Below are 21,368 nucleotides of genomic sequence, written 5' to 3'. Positions count from 1 at the left end.
AGTATCCCTTCATCACTCTTAAATCTTATAAAATTTAAACCCCACCACTAGGAAAAATCATTTTGCCTATTCAAAAGCAAAACAAAACAAAAATGCCCAAAACTACCATCACGAACAAAAAGCATATTGGTATTATAGGGAAACTCATGAAATTTATAGATTGATTTAGGGAGAATTGAGTTTTTAATACTGAGTCAGTTTTTCTCTCAAATAGAATATTTAAATCTTTTTAAATTAGTATATACTTTCCATTTATTCAATTATTTATGTTTCCTTGGCAAATGAGATTTTTGCCTCGGCCTCCCAGGTAGCTGGGACTACAAGTGCGTACCACCATGCCCGGCTAATTTTTTGTGTGTTTTTAGTAGAGACGGGGTTTCACTGTGTTAGCCAGGATGATCTCGATCTCCTGACCTCTTGATCTGCCCACCTCGACCTCCCAAAGTGCTGTGATTACAGGCATGAGCCACCGCACTGGTCCGAAAGCTGTTGACATGTTTTACAAATCATTCAATCTGTCAATTTACTGAGTCTTTCTATTGTTTATAACCAGTTTTTAGTTGATTGTCTTCGGGTTTCCACAGGTACACCCATCTCACTTGTGAATAATGACTATTTTGCCTCTTCCTTTCCAATTTTTATGCTTTTTACTTTGTTCTCTTATGTCCCTGCATTAACTACTACTAGAACAATTATTTAATCACTTCAATTATTGATGATGTAGAACTTCTTCCATTCTCATAATGTTGCAGTAAACATTTATTTGCACAGAAATGTTCACTGAAACATTATGAGAATGGAAAAAAAGCAGTTTGGTCATTTTGTTAAGATAGATTTCTACAAGTGTAATTTGTTGGGTCAGAAAGAATAATTTAAAAAAGCTTTTAGGACCGGGCATGGTGGCTCACGCCTGTAATCCCAGCACCCTGGGAGGCCGAGGTGGGTGGATCACCTGAGGTCAAGAGTTCAAGACCAGCCTCGCTAATATGGCAAAACCCTGTCTCTACTAAAAATACAAAAATTAGCCAGGTGCGGTGGCACGTGCCCGTAGTCCCAGCTACTCGGGAGGCTGACGAAGGAGAATCACTTGAATCTGGGAGGCAGAAGTTGCAGTGAGCCGAGATTGTGCCACTACAGTCCAGCCTGGGCAGCAGAGTGAGACTGTGTCTCAAAAATAAAATAATAAAATAAATAAAGCTTTTAGAACATGTTATATTACTTTTTCATAAGGTTCTCCTAGTGACCATCATCACCTTACTTCCACTATCCACAATCTGAAGGTTCCCAGCACAGTTGCCCTCTTTCTTCTCCTTCATCCAGGCGCTTTCTCTTTGCTGTCCACTAAGGGAGGGGTTCCCAAGCCCTGGGCCACAGACCAGTAATGGTCCGTGGCCTGTTAGGAACCGGGCTGGACAGCAGGAGGTGAACAGCGGGCAAGCAAGCAAAGTTTCATCTGTATTTACAGCTGCTCCCCGTTGCTCACATTACCACCTGAGCTCCACCTCCTGTGATATCAGTGGTGGCATTAGATTCTCAGAGAAGCGTGAACCCTATTTGAACTGCACCTGTGAGGGATCTAGGTTCCATGCTCCTTAGGAGAATCTAATGCCTGATGATCTGTCACTGTCTCCCATCACTCCCAGGTGGGACCATCTGGTTGCTGGAAAACAAGTTCAGGGCTCCCACTGAGTCTACATTATGGTGAGTTGTATATTTCATTATGTGTTACAATATAATAATAATATAAATAAAGTGCACAATAAATATAATGCACTTGAATCACCCCGAAACCATCCTCCCTACCCCCAATCTGTGGAAAAATTATCTTCCATGAAACCAGTCCCTGTTGCCAAAAAGCTTAGGGACTGCTACACGAAGGGGATACCTGGAAATTCCAAATAAAGCCTCCCTAAATCAAACCAAAATCAAATACAGAAAGAAACTTCCTTCTCAAGTAACACAACAATCAATTTGGAGATGAAATTCAGTGATTTGGACAGTATTTGCTGTTTGCTCACTCTACTTGTGAATCATTCCAGGCTCCCTTTTGCCCTCATTCTTCACATTGTAAAAGCTACTAAGTCCTGTAGATTATACCACCTTAACTTCTCTCCTATTCCTCCTGTAGTTTCTATCCCCACTGTCACTGCCCTGGTTCAGGAACTCATCCTCTCACACCTAGACCACTATAATATTAACTGATTTGATCACTTCTGCTCAATCCTTTGTTTACTTCTATTCAAGACACTTTAATGGCCGGAAAACTTAGGATGACCACCTTCTATCCATCTAGCTTATTTTTCTCTCCCTACTCACCTACTACCTTCTAGCCTTACCCCACTATTTGCAGTTCCCTGATAACTTGCAATTTCAAAGTCTCTGTGCTTTCAAGTGTGCCATCCAGCTGCAGGAATCTCCTCCTTAGCACCCCAAACCTCCAACAAAATTCTTTTCTACCCTGTAAGAGCCAATTCAAGGGCCACCTCCCTGGTGAAACATTTCCCACTCCACCCTTCAACCCCACTCCAAACCTATCGTCGGAGGGCTACCCATTGATGGAGTATGATGATATTTCTTGAGGTTGTTTTTGTGCCCAGTTGCCAGGGCGCTTACATAAGTGGAACAAAGATTGATGAAAATTGGCAGGGACTGGCTCTTCCTTTTTGGTGAATTGTATTTGTTTAACATGACTTTGGGGTTATTCCATACATATCGATTTCCAACATCAGTATAAACACAGAATTGGCATTGCAGAAGGGGCCTCTAACAAGAGCTGGAGGAGGGATGCTTAAAAGGTAAGAGTTGACTCTGCTGTTTCCCAGCTCTCACATGCCTCAGGGCACTTGCCTTGCTGACTGTTAATGATCACCTTACACCCTGAAGCACTATGACGAGAGACCCCCAGTGACTGTTGCAACTTCAGACAAAGCTTCTGGTCCACCTTCCCCCCACCCCCCGCTTTTTTTTTGGTGGGAGAGAGATTCAGAATTTTCGTATGCTAGTTTGATAGAAGGTAAAAGACACCTGGAAAAGAGAGGGTAGTCAGCATATCATCTAATCCAGCTCTTTGCTTCCAGAGAGACCTGAGGAATTAACCAGTACCTCCTGTTTCTAAAGGTCTATGGGAATAAAAACTCTTTGTTCATCCAAGCCAGCACTTTTCAGCCCTCATCGGCAAGGAGTTCCTAGGTCTTACTTCCTATCCCTACATGGTGCTCACCTCCTCATCTCCTCTGTCTCTGTTTCCTATGAACAAGAAGAACACTGGTCAGTTGCCTCTAGGGTGACTGGTTTAATATCTCTGGTTTGCTGGGAGTGATAGTGAGCAAGAGTTTTCCCTGAGTAAAGCGTGTTGAATGCTAACTAATACCAGAAGAGCCTCCCTCTGATTCATGTTCTGCAAAAGTGGGTGAGGTAAGGGAAGTGGAGAGAGTCTTGAATGTAAATGCAGTACACCCAGTTCCTTGAGGAAATGGGAGAGGTGTTTCCATCACACACCTGGGCAATGAATTTTGCTTCCTACAGCACAGCTGCCCTCTGCAAACCATTCCAAATCAAACCAATTTATTCCAAATTCCACTGCAAGTATCTGTTAATATCTAGTGAGATGTTCAAAGTAAGTTAACCATCTACTAGTTATGGGGGTGCTCTGTTTTTAAATTCATCAAGAAACACAGACAAAACTGCTAACATATGTTTCTGTTGCTAGACCTTAGTCTTATCACAGTTTGAAACTGTAGGAAATCAATTACGTGCTTAGAATTACTCCTCTTCTTGGCACAAAAGCATTTCTTCATTCTTTCGGGGTAGTTAACACTTTGCAACATCTACCACTAACAGCCTGTTAGGATTCTCTGCTAAATTAATGTAGTACAAATAAACCAAACAGAAGGCTGGTGGAATGCTAAACATCTCCTCTTTCCTCTGTTGTGGCCTCCTTGCAGCTTGGGACCATTCTGCCTTGCTGCTGCAACATCTGGACAGCATTCGAGGTTGTTTCTCAAGGACACAAGCGTGCACCTCCGGTGAATTTCAACTTTCAACATCTCTCTGGCTCTAATCTATATTTAATGTTTCATGACTGGTAGTCAAAGAAGCTTCAGCTAAATATCAGGTTGGAATGAAAATGATCCTTGGGAGAACATTCGCTTCCAGCATGTGCCAGCAAAGTGTCTATGACAGAGGCTTTCCCCAGAGATTTGTTGCCCATTCTCTTGCAGTAATAATAATTACGCCTTATGATTGCTATGCCCACATAATCAAAGATCGCTTCATCAAATGTGATCCCCAGGGGAAGCTGCCTCTACTCCTAACCGGATGTCAGTCACAGAGAGCAGCACCCTTAGGAATCCCCAATCTTTTGCTTGCCCTTTTCAGTACTGTGTTGTTAGCAATGTGTTTCTTCATATTCTTCTCAATGCAAATGATGTGTAAATCATGCCCTCCAGAAGGCACATGTGGTGAGGGGGAGAGGTTGGGGAGGGAGGTGGGGGCTGGTGTATTCTTCTCCTCCAACCCCCTCCTCAACCTACTACAGGGATTTCTCACATGGAGCATAATTACATCTGTGCCATATGGGCTCATTTATATTCTATTACAGGTTAAGCTAATACGACTCAGAAATATGCTAAAAATACCTCAAAGTATTCTAGAGCTGTCAAAACACTTGTCATTTCTTGCTCACCCGTTTGATTGCTGGTGTTTTTATTTTTGTTGGGAGATTTGAAGAGCTAAGAAAGCATGCTGGTGTGCTGGTGTCCAGTCTATAAATACAGTTTAATTTCCTGTACTATTATAATCCTTGGGTTTGCAAAAAAAAAAAAAAAAATCTTTCTTTATAATCCTGGAATGGCCCCAAGACATGGGCACTGAAGCCCCTATACTTGTAGATTTTAATTTCCCAAGAGGTAGAAAATACAGATTTCAGATGTGTGGTTTTGTCAGCTTTAGAATATTTCTTGTCTTTGTTTGATGTAATTATTCATTGTGATAGAGAAACACCTGCAGCGGGCTGACATACCATAGAAACGTGCTGCTTGAGTTACTTATAAGAGTTTGTTTGGATGTCAGACAAATCTTGTCAAGATTTTACATGTGGCATGATAATGAGAAGTACAATCTGTAATGAGTAATGAGTTTGACAATGATTTACAAGGGCATGTTGGGTTATTTTTATGCAGTGGTTAAAGTCCATCAGCATACTAATTTCTACCATCAGTTTGGAAAATTGGTAGGTCATGCTTGTGTAGGCTCTTAACCTAATGGCCTGTTTATGTAATTAATTTTTTTATTATTATTACCTTAACGTACTATGGAATTTTAAAAATTAGCCTTGGGAACAGAATAGCAAGCACAGATATTTAACTTTTCCATGCTTGACAAGCAACATTTCCAAGGTTTATAAGGTGCTAATCATATCAGCCATCAGTGAAACACACCATTTAACCGAAAACTAAACTCACACAAAGCCATACTTTTCTTATTTGCTAATAACTGTTCTATGTGATCTGGTTGATAGAGTGGTTAAGACTACCTGGGCTCCAATCTCAATTCTGCCACTTGCTAGCTTATTATCTCAGCAAATGCCATAATTTTTCTAGTGCTCAGTTCCCCCAACTGTAAAATGAGTCTAATAACCATAGCTATCCCCAAGGGATTGTGGAAAGTATAAAACAAGATAATATAGTAAATTAGTAGGCACAATGTCTAACACGTAGTAATCACTTCGTAAGCATTAGTTATCATCACTGGTATTGATTTTGGTTTTAACATAAACAGCTTTTTATATAATTATATGACTTTTAATTAAAAAATACATTTTACCAAAATCATGTTAGTTGCACAAACTTCCATTTATGTTAGATTGTGCAGGCCAGAGGTTCTTGACATTTTTGAATCACATAACCAAGTTCTTACTTCATTTAGAATTAGTAGGTATTTCATGACTGGCTTAGGAAGAAATGGAAAAATTCAGTGTTAATGTACCAAAGACGAGTTTTTCTATTTAAAGTATTATTTTGAAATATTTGTACCTTAGGCTTATTCAGAATATAATGTATTCGAACTCCTGCAATTGAAATGTTACATTTAAATAAGAAGGAATTCTAGTTTATAGTGAGCAAATGGTTGAGCCAGTAACTATAGCCAAGTTTTGAAAACTTGTTTCTTTAAATCCTTAGTAAAGAGCGATTTGAATACTGTGAAGGTAGATGTGTATGTAACACTCTACTGTAGATACATGTACACACGATAATCTAATTTTGAAGTCTTCGTTTAAGTGTTTCTATTCAGCCTCATGACCTTGGGGAGAGTCATGTGCCTTCCTAGTTACAAGATTGGGCTCTAGATCAGGGGTCCTCAAACCTCAGAGCCACACAACAGGAGGGGAGTGGGGGTGAGGAGCGAGTGAGAGAAGTTTCGTCTGTTTTTACAGCCACTCCCCATTGCTCACATTACTGTTTGAGCTTCACCTCTTATCAGGTCAGCAGTGGCATTAGATTAGATTCTCATGGGAATGTGAATCCTGTTGTAAATTGTGCATATGAGGGATCTAGGCTGCATGCCCCTTATGAGAATCTAATGCCTGATGATCTGTCACTGTCTCCCATCACTCCTATCTGGAGTTGCAGGAAAACAAGCTCTAGTTGCAGGAAAACAAGCTCAGGGTTCCCACTCATTCTACATTACAGAGAGTTGTATAATTATTTCATTATATATTACAATGTAATAATAGTAGGCATAAAGTGCACAATAAATGGAATGTGCTTGAATCATCCCAAAACCATCTTCCCACTCCACCCCTGCAACTCCTCCCCTGCTCTCCAGTCCGTGGAAAAATTGTTTTCCATGAAACCAGTCCCCGGTGCCAAACGTGTTGAGGACCACTGCTCTAGATGACCTCTCAGGCCTTTCCCTCATCTTCAGGCTAGTTATACTATCATAAAAGTGGAATAAACTTCATTATTATAAGAAGGGCTATAAGTTGCCTAGTCACTGCAAACTTTGTATGTTTGAATTGAAGGTCTAATGTAAATCTGATGTAAATATAGGCATCTTATTTTTCACCCATCTTGGCGTTGTGGTTAGGGATGGGGCGACGGCAAAGTGAGATACAGGCAGCTTTTTACAAATGAGCATCCCCACCCCGTGTTCTGGCCAGGCTGTAGGCAGTAGGTTTTCAGACAAGGGTGAAAGTATTTGAAGTCAGTAGCCAGGGAAGTAGCCATGTGATTTCAGACTCTCATGACTTAGGAAATTTCATGCTTAAAAGTGATATTTTTTCAGCTTTTAAGACAATGTTTTTTTTTCCTCTCAAAATTACTCCAGACTTTTCTGCAGAGATTAGACACATGAACTTTCAATGGTTAAAGTTCAACCACATTTTTTTTTTCAGTTTTCTCGTGTCAATTGTATTGTAAATTGGTTTAAATTAAAAATAGAAAAATTTCCAAAATGATAAATGGGATTTTTCCTCAGACCGAGTCAGCATGAGATTAATGCTTTCACAATTTTGTACAATTTCAAATCAAATGTCATATGATTCAATCCTAAATCTTTTCTTATATTATCTTCCCTATCTCTTTACTGTCAACATGAGACTACAGAGGGTGTTAGAGATAAGGACAGGTAGAAATCTACTTGACTGAGAGTCAAGACAGGGGTCTTTTTCTCTGTGGAGTTTCTCTTAATAGGTCAGGGATAAAAACCTTTAGGAAAAGCTGACAGTAAAAGTGAAACATAAGACGACCACTAGGTTCACAAACACAAACATGTATTTTGTTCTTGGAGTGGAGAGAAGGGTATGTGTGTGTGTATTTACTTTTACTTTGAACCAGACTTAATTACACATTTAAAATTAACTGACATTCTCTTTAAATATGCTTACTTCGGTGTACCTTACCAAAGGACAAAGATCCCATGGTTGAAGCCTATTCGCTCAGCTTATCCCTGAATGGGAGAAGCATCTACTAAAGCAATCTGAGTTATAACCTTTCTAGTTTTCCATGCCGGATTTGGATGCTTAAGCTTTAGAAACATAGCTGCTATTTTCCCATATTTTCTGTAAAGGATATGGTCCTCTCTAGAAGGAAAGCTTACTTCAGATTTGAACATCTCCATTTGGAGAACTTTTGGACAGAAACACAACTTTCTAGAGTTTCAATTGACTGAAAAGAAAACTGTTATATGGAAAAATACCATCTGAAGATGAAAGAAAATTCATAATTTGGCCATAAAACTGTGTCACATCTCACATTACCTAAGTGAACTAACACACAGAAGACAGTGGGAAATCTGGGAGCTGTGACTAAATTATTTATTTTTTAAAATGGTCTTACAAAATTTAATGCACCAGAGATAATATGTTTACTCTCTTTTGTTGTTTTTTTGTTAATGATTTTTCCCTATTTTTTGAAGGAAACTTAGAAAATAATAAAGATACATAGAAAACAATAATTCACCCAGAGATAAACACCACTGACATTTTATTTCCTCAAGTCTTTTCTCTATGCATAAAGATATATTTAAGAAAAGGGAATTGAGGCCGGGCACGGTGGCTCACGCCTGTAATCCCAGCACTTTGGGAGGCCGAGGCGGGCGGATCACAAGGTCAGGAGATCGAGACCACGGTGAAACCCCGTCTCTACTAAAAATATAAAAAATTAGCCGGGCGTGGTTGTGGGCGCCTGTAGTCCCAGCTACTCGGGAGGCTGAGGCAGGAGAATGGCGTGAACCCGGGAGGCGGAGCTTGCAGTGAGCCGAGATCGCGCCACTGCACTCCAGCCTGGGCTGGGTGACAGAGCGAGACTCCGTCTCAAAAAAAAAAAAAAAAAAAAAAAAAAAAGAAAAGGGAATTGTACTACATATAAAATTAAATATCTTGGATTCCCTACTCCCTTGGCATTTTTAAAATCATTTCTTCATGTCTTTAAATATTTTTTCCAAAATTCTATTTTTAATGGCTGTATAATATTTCATTGTACAGTTATACTACAACTTTGTTTTCCTTAATTTACCTTTTGGAGTTGTAACTTCTTGGTGATCTCAATATGCGTGAATCATCTTTCTAGTGTCTTGTGATCTCGGATCCTTGACCTCTTTTTCCCTCATTGTGTGTCATCCCATCTGCAGTCTCCACTTCCATGGGCAGGCCTTGCTAGACCATGCTATTTCATTCTCTCAGTGTCATGTATTACACGCTGACCAACATCATCTGATTTTCCAGATGACCCTCTCTCATACTCTGACCTAACTGTGACCTCCAATTCTTCTACCACCCTTTCACTGTCCATCACCACTTCATGTCCTCGCTTCCCTCCATACCCAGCTGAATTCCATCTTCAATAATCACTCTCAATTGCACACACCTTCAAGGAAAAAAATTTCCTTGCTGCTTTTCTACTTTTTTTTATGCTTGTTTGACAAAACCACAATGCTTTTTGAATTAAACTCTCTGCATTCTCTGTATCTGCACCTGGGTAACTTACTGGAGCTGGAGAAGAAAAGAACCCAACCATACTAATTGATTTCACTTTAAATTCATAAGCGCAAACTCAAGTGAATCCTTCCTGATCCCATTAATCACCCTACACCTCTTTAGTCCATTTGTTCCCGCATTTGCTGACTATTTGATACTCTCTCTTTTCTCCTCAAATCTCTGACATTTCCTTCTCCCATCTATAGTGTCTTAGCTGATGATATTGCATTCTACTTCACTGCGAAAACTGAAGCAATTAGAAGAGAACTTCCCCTGACCCTTACAATCACATGTCCACACTCATTCCATCTGCCCCTCATCTGCTACATTCCCACCTGCTATCATAGATAAGGTCTCCATTCTACTAACTAAAGCCAGTCCCTCCAGCCATGACTAGTTCCCATCAGGGACACTGCCTTAGCAATTATCTTTTCTGACTCCTATATTTTCAAAATGTTTCTTCTCTACTGGATCATTCCCACTAGCTTACAGACATGCTGTTATTCTCCCATCTTTCCCTACAAGCTATCACCCCATTTCTTTGGATTGCTTGCCTCAAAACTTGTTGAGAGGGATGTCTCTAGTTGCCATTTCTGATTCCTCTCCTTTTATTATCTTCTGAATCCTCCTCAGTCAGGCTTTTGCTTCCCTCGACTCCTTCACTGAAACTGCTCTTGTCAAGGTCACTAGTGACTTCCATGTTGCTAACTGCAGTGGCCAATTCTCACTTCTCATTTTACTTGACCCTTCTTCATTTGGCTCTGGGACAACACACTGTCTTGAATTTCCTCCTATCTTCCTAGCTGCTTCTTCTTCGTCTCCTTTGCTGACTTCTTTTCTACCTGCCCTCTGAATGTTGATCTCCAGTGCTCAGTTCTTGGTTCACTTTTCTTCTCTATCTCTACTTCCCTTTTTGGTGATTTTATCTAATCTCATGGCTTTAAATACCACTTAAATGCCTAAGACTCCTAAATTTACCTCTTCATCCCACACCTCTATCCTGACTCCAGGCTCACATATAGTTATCTACTAACATTTTCATTTGGTTGTCTCAATTGAATATGTCAAAAACAGAACTCCTGATATGGCCCCCTCACTTGTACTTCTGGCGGCCACTCCCATCTCAATTGATGGAAACACCATCTTCCCAGGGCTCAGGTCACAACCTTGAGATCATTCTTGACTCATATTTTTCTCATGCCCCATATCCAATTCATCAGAAAATCTCTTGCTCCACCTTCATCCTACATCCACAACACGACTATTTCTCAGTGCTGCCTCTGCTGCTGCCTTGGTGTACACCACCATCATCAGCTTCCTAACCTTTCTGTTTCTATCTTTGTTCTACCCACCATCTAGTCTCAGCACAGAAGCCAGAGTGACCCTTTTAAACCTAAATATGGACCCAGTGGGGTGGCTTGCGCCTGTAATGTCAACACTTTCGGAGGCTGAGGCAGGAGAATTGCTTGAAGCCAGGAGTTTGAGCTCAGCCTGGGTAATATAGGGAGACCCTGCCTCTACAAAAATATTTAAAAATTATCCAGACATGGTACTGTACACCTGTAGTCCCAGCAACTTAGGTGGCTGAGGTAGGGGGATCACTTGTGCCCAGGAATTCTAGACTGCACTGCAGTGAGCTAGAATTATACCACTACACTCCTGGGCAACGGAGTGAGACCCTGTCTCAAACAAACAAACAAAAAACCAAAAATACCCTACTTCTCTGCTCAGAATTTTGTAATGGCTCCCAGTTTACTCAGAGTAAAAGCCAAAGTCCTTACAATGGTCTAATAGGCTCTAAGTGTTCTGATCTCCATTACCTGTCTGATCTTTTTCTCTTTGCCCGATTTGCCCTGCTCTAGCCACATTGACCTCCTTGTTGCTCCTCAAACATGCCAGACAAATTCCCCTCTCAGGGCCTTTGCATTGGCTGTTACTTTAGCCCGAAAAGCTCTTCAGTCTTTATGCTAATACCACCTTCTCAATAAGCCTGCTCTGCCACTCTATGCTATATTGTGCCCCAACACCTCCTGCTGTCCTATTACCGTACCTTCCCTCTTCTTTTCCTCCGCATGTTATATGGAAACCCTTCTTGTATTGTATAGGAAGCTTCTAACAAGCTACGTAATTTATTTATTTATTATGTTTGTGTCTATTATCAGCATTCCTATCTCAAATTTAAGCTTTCACAGTGTCAGGGTCTTCATTTTTTTGTTCACTGAGATATTCTAACTGCTGAGAACAATGTCTGACACATAGTAAGTATTCAATAAATATTTGTTCAAAAACCTTCAGTAAATAATAAGCCTATTTTTATAGAAAAGGCAAACATTTAAAGGCACGTTAACCTTCTTACTTCAGTCTATATTTGTTTTGAAAAACCTGCCTTCTGAAGTGAAATATAATTCCTAACTTTGGTTTGAATCACCTCACATGAAGCTTCATGTTTCTATTCTTTAGAGAAAATAACTTTTAAAAATGTTTTGAGGATGAATAAAATGAGATAGAATAACAAAGCACACCAAATAGTTAAATGAAAAATTAGGACAACCATCTGGATATTTCAGCTACAAGAATTCCAGTAGTGATCTCCTGTTGAGCAGTGGAATATATAACTCCCAGCAAAAATACTTTAATTTGTGGATTGGAGGATAAAGAGTGGTGAGTTGGAATGGGTATATGGGGGGTGGGGATTAGGAGTGAAAAGAAAATGGAAAGTAAAATGGTAGGAAGATGGCTATGCTAAAAAAGGCATCAAATACCTAACTGTCATAAATGACCATGTCTATACGTTACAGGTTGGAAATGCCTACGTTTTTTGAACAGAGAAATTACGGTACACATTTACTGTACAGCATAGAAAGGATGACATTTATCTTTTCCTTGGGTCTGAAATATATTTCTATCACTTGGCTGGTTTGTTTTCAACTCACACTGAAAACCAAACTGTAAGAAATTTGCTTAAACTTCTCCCCCACCCCATGTTATGGAACCTTAGCTCATGCTATTACTCCAAATACACTAATCTGTTGGAAAAAATCAGGGTGATTTTAAAGAGATCATTTTCAAGTATGAAAGCATTTGAATCCAGTCGGGAAGACAGGAGGGGCAACAACTAAACCAATACCTGCATTAGTCAAGGAGCACTCAGAAACAGGGCTCGACCTGCCTGGGAGAGGATTTTGCTAAGGAAAGCCTGTTCTCAGAAGACGGAAGCAAAACGGCCTCAAAGGAAACCAGTCATGTGTGTGTACACTGTCTGCAGCCATTTTCAGTCACTTTCTCCTGATCGGTTTTAATCAGAGTTTCCTATTTGTGTGTTTTCCCAGTTTACTTCTAGTGTTGAGAAAAATTATTATTTAATGGCCAGGATAGGGTAGGATGGGGCAGGAGTAGGGGATGGGGGAACTCTCGCAAAGTAATCACTCTCCTTCCTTAATATTGCCATGTTTTACTTATTTGGGAGAAATAAAAAGAAAGTAAAAGAAGTCATTACAAGACCCCAACAAGGATATTCAAGTCTCAGAAGGGCAGCAGGTAGCCAGGGGGGCAGAGTGCTGGTTTCTCAGGAGAACAGAGAAAACTGGCCAGTAGCAGAAGAGAGACAGGAATGCTAGGATGGGTGGATGTTGGAGACGCTGAAATTTACAACAGAATAGTGATACAATGCTTTATTGAGAAGGGAACACTTGAGCCAAGACCTAAAGAGAGTGGGGCCATAAGTGATAGGTAGCAAAGACCCTGGAATGGGGAATTACGTGATGGGTTTGAATAATTTCAGGGATGCTATGTGACTGGAGTTGAGTGGCCCTGCTTTATTATCTCCCTGTAACATTCAGCACCATCTGATGTGTGATATATTTTCCTATTCATTTGTTCTTTGTCTATATCCCCAGCGCTTAGACTGGTGTCTAGCACATAGTAGCTGCTGTAATGGGTGCAGTGCTTTGCAACCAAGATTCTCCTTCAAAATGAAGACTCCTGTGAGTGCTACCAAAAGACAGTTCTCACCTATCAGCCCTCATTGGAGATTGCCTATGGCCAAAATTACACAAGACCTGATCAAGCAAAGGTATTGTGAAGACTGACTGAGCAGAGATATAAAAGTCTGGACACCATGCCACAACTTGGGACAACTCTGAAGGGCCACAAGTTCCAAAACTTCCCATGGAGTTGCCTGGACCCTTTATTGAGACCACATCAGAGCTCAACTTTTCCCTTTGCCCAATTTTGCTTCCTTTCACTCCTTTTCACAGGTATTGATTTCAAGAGCCCTCCCTATTTAATGTGCTCTGTTTCATAGCCTGCCACCAAGAGAACCCTCACATCTCTTCTTTTTCTGGTCCACTGAGAATAACTGCAAACCCCAAATCCTTCCCTCAGTTTCAAACACATTTCAATCAATATCTTTATGGGGTCTGAGAGGTTGAATTATTGTATGTGACTCTATCATTTCTTATGTCTACATTCTTTGCCTTGTAGTTTTGCATTTTCTGCTACTAAAGATGGAATGTCTTTCCCAGCCTCTTAACTTTGGGCTGGACCATGTGTTTTGCTTGGCTAATAGAATGTTAGCAGATGTGATGCAAAAAGCAGTTTGAAAAGTGCTTGTGTGGTTGGGCTTGTCGTTTGGTGTGCCTTTGCCATCACCGTGAGAAGAATGTGCCCTGAATAGCTCAATGGGACCGAAAGGATGAAAGACATGTGGGGAAGACCCAGACCTGCAGACCTGCAGACCTGCAATGTGAAGTGAGACCTGCCCAGCTGACTCAAACATCTAGAGAAATAAAATATTTTTTTCAGTCACTGAATTTTGAAATTGTTTTTAATACACCATTGTGGCAAAGGCTAATTGCTGCAAGATGTAATTCTTACCACAGTAAAGTCAAATGTTTACATCGTTATGCAAAGTAGTTTAACCACTTTTCCCAATTGTCTCCATTCCAGAGTAGCACTTTAGCTTTAACTTTGCATAATGAAAATGCATGAAATGCATGTTAGAATTCTTTCTCATAATAAAAAGAGAAGTCTTCTTATAAAGGTGAATTTTTCCTCTATCTATGGAGATAGAAAACCTGTAACTACTTTTAAAGGGCAACTTTCTCATTTCTGAAAAAATATATGAAAGCCTAGCTGTGCATTGTGCTTCAGATGAAAATCCAGATTTACCAAAAAGACAAATTAGTGAGTGATTGGCTTTCTTTCTGATCTTTCTGATGCAGTATTTCTCCTTAAATATGCCCTTTATTTATAAAACTTTTTTTGGAATAATGATTCTCTTAGTATGTCTGTCTACTGCCACTGGATTCTATGTCCCCAAAGAAAGGCCAGGAACAGCATCTTGTTCATCTTATGTTTCCAGTAGCAATTCCAGGGCCTGGCTCATTGTAATTGGTCAACAGTTGCTTGTTGAGTTTCTTTGTAATTAAATGCAGATCCCATAGTAATTCACATGAGTAGGAAATCAATGAGGCCTGGGATGACCTTAGAGGAGGTTCAGAGAATACGTGGTATTGGTAGTGACCCAGAAAGACTGGATAGAATTTGAGTTGACAGAGAAGAGAGGGAAAGTAATTCAAGTAGGGAGTAAAATGAACAAAATGCAATGACTGGAAAGCACAAAGCTCATTTCAAATGTGATTTACTTTACAAATATTTTTATGTATACAGTCATCCCTCAGTATCCATGGAGGATCAGTTACAGGACCCCAGGTAGATACCCAAATCTGTGGATGCTCAAGCCTCTGAAATAAAGTGGGTATTATTTACATACAATCTATGCACATCCTCCTGCACACCTTTAATCATTTCTATGTTATTTATAATACCTAATACCTTGTAAATGCAATGTAAAGAGTTGTTATGCTGTATTTCTTAGAAATAAGGACAAGAAAAAATCTATACATATTCAAGTAAGACACAACCATTTATTTTCCTCCTCAAGTATATTCAATCCATGGTCAATTGAATCCACAGATGCAGAACCCATGGGTAAGGAGGGCTGACTGTAATATCAAAGAAACGTCTGTTGTGAAAAATGAAGATAATCTATGCTGAACCAATCAATACAAATAATATTTTTCAAGACATTGATGAAAGTACAAGCACAATGGAGCTTTGGAAAAACAAAATATACAAACAAAAAAAGCCAAATATTTTATTTTCATTGGTATGTTGAAAACTGGTAAGCAGACATATTCCAACTCCAATTCCATTTCTACCTTAATCCCATTGCTCCCAATTTCCCTAAACATTTATCTGAAATTTCCTTTGATCTGCATTGCATTCTGTATGCCATTATTCCCCATTTCTCAGACTTTTCTTGAAGCACATTTGAATGAAATGAGCTCAACATATTTCCATTTACCATTTGTCTTCAGGCCCTAATGCATTGATTTGCATGTAGCAAGTACTCAAAATAGTTGCTGTTATTATTATTTTTATTTATAGTTGTATTATTAGCAATAACTACATTAGTAATAGCTAATCAGATTGACTCATTATCTCAATTGCTCTGTAAAGTTGGTACCAAATTTAAGTGTACTTTTCAGTTGAGGAAGCTGAGGCTTAGAGAGTTTAAATGATTAAGAGATTAAGTACCAAGTCACACTAGTGGCAGCATCATAACTCAAATTCAGATCTGCTTAACAACAATGCCAGGCTCTTTTTAACTAAACTGGCACACATGTTTAAAAATATATTCTGATAAAGGGGTGATTAAAAAGATAAGAAATAGAAAGATCATATAGAAATGACTGTATTTCAGCTATACTTCCTATTCCAGTCTATGGTCAAATAAATCATTGCAATGCAAAGTGATATATTACACATTATATAAATGTGTGTGTGTGTGAATGTGTATATGAAGGGTAATTTGCCTTTCTCACTTCCTGATGATAGAATTTAAAGAATAATTGTTTCTGTGACACACAAACTGTGCACATATTTTTTTTCATTTTGCACACCCTGGAATGCTCATTTACCTCTCTTCAGCTTGGGAGTTTCAATGTACTCACAGCCAGCAAGAGTGAGCTTACTGCTGCTGCCTTAAAGTCAGTGCTTAAACAATCTCATAAAAAATTGAAATTTCCACCTTTATTCAAGCTTGTCAGGAAATCTCCCTGTAGCCCTTTGTATCTGAAAATGCATTATAACTTGTTTAAAGCACTGTGGGAAAGAGTTTTACATTTTTTCAGTTGCACATAAAATCACCTTACGAGCTGCCAAATGAAACTGGTAAAACTCAGTGAATGGGGGTGCCCACTTCAAAATTTCCTTTGTGACATGGAGCTACCATATTCCTTGCTTAAAAAGCCAGCCTGGTTGTTTTACCTCTTCATTTAACTCCTACATAGAAATTAGGAGTTCTTCAAGACATGCTTATTAATTAAAGTGAGATATAACCACTGCTTACTAGTAGAACTGACACAATGAATATATCCCAAATATTGTTCTCACATGGGAAGGTTGAGAGTTTATAAGTAACGGTATTGGAGCAAAGTTTTTATACAGTATTAAAATTAACTTGGTATTAATACAAACTAGAATGTTTTAAACTAAGATGTTAATTCTAATCTTCAGGGCAAAAACTAAGAAAATTTAACTCTAAAAAAAGGATGTAAAATAAACAACAAGGGGATTAAAATGATACACTAGAAAATATCTATTCAGCACAAGGAAAAGCATTAATGGAGGCATCAAGGAATAAAAAATACATGACATACAGAAAACAAATAAAATATGGCAGTGTAAATCCTACTTTATCAGTAATAGTATTAAATATAAATGGATTAAACACTCCAATTAAAAGCCAGAGATTAGCAGGATAGATATTTAAAAACGATTCAACTACTTACTATCTACAAAAAACACACTTTATATTCAAGGATACAAATAGGTTGAAATTAAAAGGATGGGGAAAATGTCATGCAAGCAATAACTAAAAGAGAGCTGGATTTGTCATACTAATATCAGAAAAAAATAGACTTTAAGCCAAAAATTGTTACTATAGACAGATCATTTGATAATGATAAAAGGATCAGTCTATCAAGAAGACATAGAAATTATACACATATATGCACTTGACAATAGAACCCCAACATGTGAAACAAAAACTGACAGAATTAAAGAGAAAAATAGGCAATTCAACAGTATTCAATATCCTACTTTCAATAAAAGATAGAATAGGCAGAAGATAGACATGGAAATAGAATACTTGACCAATACTATAAGCCAACTAGACCTAACAGAAATTTGTTGAATAATCAACAGCAAAAAAATATACATTCTTCTCAAATATACATGGAACTGTCTCCAGGACAGACAAATATGTTTCCCATAAAACAAGTCCTGAGACTTTTAAGAAGGCTGAAATCATGTAGAGCATATTCTCTGACCACAAGGAAATTAAATTTAAAATAACAGAAAGATATTTGGAAATTCACAAATATGGGGAAATTTTAAAAAAAAACTACTAAATAACCAATGCATCAAACAAGAAATCACAAAGGAAGTTAGAAGGTCATTCTCAGCAAATTAACACAGGAACAGGAAACCAAACACCGCATGTTCTCACTCATAAGTGGGAGTTGAACAATGAGAACATGTGGACACAGGGAGGGGAACATCACATACCGGGGCCTGTCAGTGGGTGGAGGGCTAGCGGAGGGATAGCATTAGGAGAAATACCTAATGTAGGTGACGGATTGATGGTTGCAGCAAACAACCATGGCACGTGTATACCTATGTAACAAACCTACATGTTCTGCACATGTAACCCAGAACTTAAACTACAACAACAAAAAAAAAAAAAAAAAAAAAAAAAGGAGAAGAAATTCAAAAAAAAAGAAAGTACTTTGGGAAAATGCACATTTTATTAAAAAAAAAAAAAAAACTATGGGATACAACGAAGTCACTACTTAAAAGAAACTTTATAGCTCTAAAACCTATATTTAAAGAGAAAAAAGGTCTCAAATCAATAACTTACCTTCCACCTTAAGAAACTAGAAAAAGAAGAGTAAACTAAATCCAAAACAAAAAGGAAGAATTAAAAATAGATAATCCTCCAAAGGTTAAGAAAATTAGTAATTTTTCTATAAACACAGTGAAAATTTTCATTTGAAAAGCTTATTGTAATTTATAAGTTCGGAGACCAACTTGGATTTTATTTTATGATTAAAAAAGTAATACTAGTTCACTGTGTGAAGATGTGAAATTGCCAAAAAGCATTTTAAATATCACAAGCTAGAGTTATCCGTCATTAACATTTTGGTACATTCCCTTCCAATCTTTATTCTAGGTCCATGTACATAAAACCTATACCAGAGAGCAGGAAATATATACATATTTCTATATATTTTGTCACTCAATATTTGATTATAAGTTTTTCTGTGTTATTAACATTTCTTTGAAATATTATCAATGACTGTATAATAATGCTGCCTGCAAATAAAGCTTAATTTATTGAACCATTTCCCTGTTTTTGGACATTTAGAGTGTTTCTGTGTTTTTTCTTAGAATAAAAGTTCTAGATGTGGGATTACTAGGTCAATGATTAAACTGCCTTAAAAAACTTTCTCTTGTTGTGATTTGCTTTTCAGAAAGGTTGTACTAATTTGCATTAACACCAGCAGTGTATTAGATTGCCTGTAGAGATCCCAGTTGAGTCATACAATATGGCAAGTACTAATATATTACCGAATCAAAAATTAAAATATTTTAATGTCAAGACCATTCCAGAAAATGTAGGATGTGATTTTAAAAATCAATAAAGAAATTACTGTTTTCCTTTTCATACATCACCAAAATATTACTAGAGTGAGTTTAAATTTTTTTGCTGCATCTATTCATAAAATCTGGAATTGAAATCGAATTTAGAATCTCTGTGTCTAACTTCTCATTTTATAGACTATTTAAAGCCCAGAAAGATGAAGTGAGTAGCCCAAGTCACACAGCTGTGCCCATGACTTACAATCTGGTGCACTTTGTTTTTTAAACAACTTAATATTAAAAAATACAAGTAACATGTGAATACACCTCTGTAAAAATTAAAATATTACAGATATATCAATATAAATATATACAGGTACCGATGATATATAATGTGTATAATACACCAAAAATATATAAATATATTTAATACACAGACATAATACATAATATGCAGAAAATGTTATATGTAATACATATTAAATACAAATATACAGATGACCTATTATATATTTATAATATACATAAAAATATAAAATATATTATGTGTTAATAACTGTATTCGGCCGGGCGCGGTGGCTCAAGCCTGTAATCCCAGCACTTTGGGAGGCCGAGACGGGCGGATCACGAGGTCAGGAGATCGAGACCATCCTGGCTAACACGGTGAAACCCCATCTCTACTAAAAAATACAAAAAACTAGCCGGGCGAGGTGGCGGGCGCCTGTAGTCCCAGCTACTCGGGAGGCTGAGGCAGGAGAATGGTCTAAACCCGGGAGGCGGAGCTTGCAGTGAGCTGAGATCCGGCCACTGCACCCCAGCCTGGGCGACAGAGCAAGACTCTGTCTCAAAAAAAAAAAAAAAAAAAAAAAAACTGTATTCATGTGTATATATTCACACACACACACACACACACATGTTCCCTCCATCCCTTATCCTCAATTCCATTCTAATTCTCAGAGCCCTCCAATGGTAGAGATCTTTCAGACATTTTCTAAATTCTTAATCTATAAATTTAAATTTGTATTATAGTTTATCTTCAACTTGTTTTTTTCTTTTCTTTTTTTCACTTAACAATATGTCATGCACTGAGGCCTTTCAGAGGCTGGAGGGTGGAAGGAAGGAGAGAATCAGGAAAAACAACTAAGGGGTACTAGTCTTAATACCTGGGTGATAGAATAATCTGTACAACAAACCCCCATGACACAAGTTTACCTACGTACTTGTACCCCTGCACTTGTATCCCTGAACTTAAAAGTTAAAATAAAACTTAAAAATTTTTTAAAAAATGTGTTGTAGAGGTCTTTGCATATGTGCTCATAGAGATCTACCTGTATTTTTAACTGCTACCTAGTAACATAATATGGTCATATCATAACTTATTTAACCACTCTTTTTCAAAGAATATTTGATTTGTTTTAATCTCTTGTTGTCACAAATGATGCTGCAATGAACATCTTTGAATGTACATTTTTATGTACATGTGCAAGTGTTTCTGTGGGATAGATATTCAGGTGTCAAATTGCTGGGTCAGTGATAATGCATATACTGCCATACTGTCCTACAAACAGGCCATCCTCTCACCGTTAGTGTGGTAGGCAGAATAAAGCCTCCTCCCAGACGTAACCATGTCCTAATCCTGAGAGCCTATGAATATATTACCTTACATGGCCACAGAGAATTTGCAGATGTGATTAAAGTTAAGGAACTTGAGATGGGGGAATTATCCTGGAGTATCTAGTTGGGCCCAATCTAATCACATGAATCATTAAAAGCAAAGAATCTGTCCCAGCTGTGGTCAGAAAGGGAGAGGTGACTACAGAAGAATGATCAGAGGGATGCAACATCGCTGGCTTTAACAATGCATGATGGAGGCCAGGAATGCCAGTGTCCTCTGTAAGGCAAAAAAAAAAAAAAAAAAAAAAAAAAAAAGGGAAAGGCAAGGAAATGGAAAAGGCAAGGAAATAGATTCCCCCTAGAGCCTCCAGAAAGGGATACAGCCCAGTCTGACACCTTGATCTGAGCCCGGTGAGACTCTGTGGGACTTCTGATCTACTAAACTGTAGGATAATACCAAACCATCAGTTTGGTACTGCAGCAATAGAAAATGAATAAAATTGGTGTTAGAGAATACACATTTAAAAATCTTAGCATTAGATGTTATCAGTCTGTTTAACTTTTTCAAATC

Source organism: Macaca mulatta, chromosome 3, assembly GCF_049350105.2.
Source record: "Macaca mulatta isolate MMU2019108-1 chromosome 3, T2T-MMU8v2.0, whole genome shotgun sequence".
Classification (NCBI taxonomy): Eukaryota; Metazoa; Chordata; class Mammalia; order Primates; family Cercopithecidae; genus Macaca; species Macaca mulatta.
The sequence above is the reverse complement of the archived record's forward strand: the minus strand, read 5'-3'. Positions refer to the sequence as shown.